Raw genomic sequence first — 3,676 nt, forward strand, 5'->3', positions numbered from 1 at the left:
TTCTTCAGTGGATCACGTTTTGTCAGAGCTCTCTGCTATGACCTGTCTGTCTTGGGTGGCCCTGCACGGCATAGCTCATAGCTTCATTGAGCTACGCAAGCCCCTTCGCCACGACAAGGCAGGGATCCATGAAGGAGCTCTATGCACTACAATTTGCCCAATATCCCTTGTGGCATGCAGCTTGTTGTGTCCCTAAACTCTGCAAGATGCACAGCCACTGTCACTTAGAAACCACCAAGGAAACTGGTTTGTTGGCGAGTTCTGTGGTAGTTGCAAAGCAACTGACCCACCATGTACCTTGCCCAGTTGGGGTGACACCAGGTACACCGGGAGGCAGGAAAGAGCGATCTCACCATGCACCATAGTCCTTGTATGCGACTGGTAATTCATTAAGCTCAGTGAGGCTTTCTTCCTTTTAAGGTTAGCAGCCTAAGAGGGCAAACCTATCAGCATCTACTGGAAATAATGTCCCATAGAGTTTAGTGGTACTTACTCCCAAGTAAATGTGTCCAGGTCTGTGGCCTATCTTATCTCCTTGGGTTGCAGAGAGACTAAATAGCTTCATATGCAACAGAAGTAAAAACAAATGTATAAGCTTCATATAAACTGATGCATGAATAAATAAGCAGAAAATAAGCCAAAAACCAAGGTGGCATCACCTTAAGGAATGTAAATCAAGACATCTCCGTAATTGTTATTTATAAGGGTATGTGATATCACTTGGGGTGTTTTGATCTTGGCTCCTAAAAAGTTTCCTGCTCTCTCTGCTGAATCCACACATGCACATTGTAATAGGAGGGAATGCAAGTTTTAACTATTTCAGGCCGCAATCAGGTATCAGCTTAGCTAGAAATAAACCCCATTGAAGGCATTGGGGCATTCTGAGTAACCAGGTGCAGGACAGAAGGGCAGATTTATTTATTCTACTTAATTGTAAAAAAAAGCCCCTTCCGACATGGCTGATCAATGGTCAGGGCTACTGGGAGCTGAAGTCTAAAATATCTGGAGATGTCTTTCTGCCCACCCAATATATAGGATTGTGCTGTGTATTGGTTGATTAATCAATAGGGAGAATTTTGATTGATGGCAACCAAAACTGAAGATTACTTGTTTTGATTTTACAATGTTGCTGTAACAGCAAATGAAAAAGAAAACAAGTATGACCTATCAATAAGAGTTAGTTTTAGCTTATTGAATTCTCATCCTCCTTTCAATATCCATTAAAACACCTGTGACTGAGGCACTGTGTAAAATGCAGATTGCTTTAAATTTAATTAAGTAGCTAATCAATCCTCTCTTGGTACAGTTGGGCTATAAGGAGTATAGCAACTATTATGTGAATGGTTGTGTTCACATATTTTTAGAAAGTAACCTCTTTCTTTCACAAGATGTGATACATGTGTTTGTGCAGAAATGTGGCTGCCATGGGAATTATATGGTAAAGAAGGCAGAGAAAGGAGAATTCAGTAAAATCAGATCAAAACTATCACCCCCAACACATTTGGAAATTCCTGTTTTAATGTTCATTGTTGAAGCATGGGAAAACAATTGTAATATGGATCTAAAATATGGGGAAGAAAGTTCAGGTCAAGTGGCCAACCTGCCCCTCCAGGGTGCCCTTAGGGGTCACATCCCCTTTCCTTGACCTCACTCCCTTTCCTCCCTTGTGTGTGCTTACTTGACTTTGGGGCAGTTTTCCCATATTCTAAATGTTTTAGAATATGTAAAATGGACAGGAAGGACTTTAAGGGAAAATATGCTTATAATTTCTGGCCCCTGCCCCTTTTTGCCATTGGCTGCACTGGAATGTTTCCCTTCCCCTGCAAGATGTTTTGCTTCCCTGCAAAGAAATTCAGTCCTTTGGCTGAAAGAGGTTTGTAGCCTGCATGTTCCATGCAGTGAAACCCATTTTGGAACGCCAAAGTAAGGAATAGGTAAATAAAAACTCTTGTACTTTGTAAAGTACGAGAATAATTGTTTGCAATTACCTTCTGACAGCACTCCTATCTACAACTTTACTCTTTTTACTCTTTTTAACAATCTTTTTTAAGATTGACCTCCTTGCTGAGACATTTACAAATTCAAAACAACACATGGAGGTTCATAGGCCTAGCAATATAGACTGGTTTCAGTTTTGTACTTGTTTATATTTAAATGTTTTTAAAATATAGTTTTATGATTCATGGTTGCTTTTTTCTATATTGTATTGTTCATGGTGCAGAAAGCTTCAGATTTTGGGAGCTGTAAAAATAAAATCTGAATGGTATACAGAAGGTTGAACCCAACATTGAAAAAGAGTGATGTACACAACAACATTTTTAAGACTGAATATAATAGCATTGCTTCTTCCCATACCACCTGGATAAAAGGCATCACTCCAAATAATGGGCCAGGGCTTCTCTTCATCGGGTCAGTCTTCAGAAACCAGAGGACAGTGGTATAAACAGGAACTGCAGATTGGGCTCCTCTTAGGGTAGCCCAAGGCTACTCATGTTACTGCAAAGGCATGAGAAAGAAAGGCATCTGAGTTATACCTGGACATTTGACCTTCCTCAGCTGACAGGAACATTGGCTGATTCAGACACTGGGACAGGAGAAAGGTTTCAACAAGTACCATTGTGTATTCATTTAGATAACTCATTTCCTGCAGCTTGCATCACTGCAGTAAAACAAGTCATCAAATAATGAGGCAATTAAACCATTGAAACCGTTAACAAAAAGTGGAGAGAGCCGGTAAAATTTCACACAGCTTATAGGAATGTAAAAATGTCATGAAAGCATTAGTAAACCAAAAGGCTGAATACCTGCTAAACCAAACAGAAATCCACAAGGCAGCTGGTTGGGCAGTCCCACATTCTAGATGTAGCCATTGAAAAGGCTTCCTCCCATGTCCCGTCCAGATGTGTCTCTGTTGCAAAGGCACAGAGCACATTTACCCCAGTAGATTTTAATACACAAGCAAGTTTGAGTGAGGGTGATGTTTTAAGCAACTTTAAAGCATGTTGAAATTTAAAGGTTACAGGAAGTGGTTTGAATTGAGCCTGGACTCCAATCAGAAGCCAGTGAAGCTGTGGCCAGGCAGGAGTCACATGGTCTCAATAATTCATTCCATTGGCTGTCATGTGATCAACATATGCATACTCGTGAATATCTGGAGGAAGGGTCAAGAAGGGCAGTTGCAGCCTTGGATGCCATAACCTCCAGATTCCAGGCTTGCAATAAAAAAGAGAAAATAGCAACAACAATGATAATTTTCTGTCTCCTGTAGACTCTAAGATATGAGGCAAAAGGTGGAGCCACTATTCCACCCATTCATTTGTAAGAAACTAGCCTGCTTCCAGATTTCCAAGGAATGAAACCATAGCATTGGTTGATACAGGAAATGTTTCTTGGTAATGAAATGCCAAACAGCCATAGAAGCAAAGCTTACATTCTGGGAGTTCTTTGGGAATGTCATATTTCCTCTAGTCATAGCGTAGCATCAACAGGGGCAACTATGGCTTTTCAACCCCAGTGCAGCATCTAACACATAGGAGTAAACCTATGGCTTTTCAACCCCTTTCTCAAATGTAATATGCATTAAATTAAGTACTGGCAACTTTTACCTTAATTCTTCCAAGATTAGTGATACAGAAGCAAATGCAAGTGTTGTAATTGTTATTGCTTTAATTATTGT

The sequence above is a fragment of the Varanus komodoensis genome, unplaced genomic scaffold (genome assembly GCF_004798865.1).
Source record: "Varanus komodoensis strain SLA01 unplaced genomic scaffold, ASM479886v1 scaffold24, whole genome shotgun sequence".
Classification (NCBI taxonomy): domain Eukaryota; kingdom Metazoa; phylum Chordata; class Lepidosauria; order Squamata; family Varanidae; genus Varanus; species Varanus komodoensis.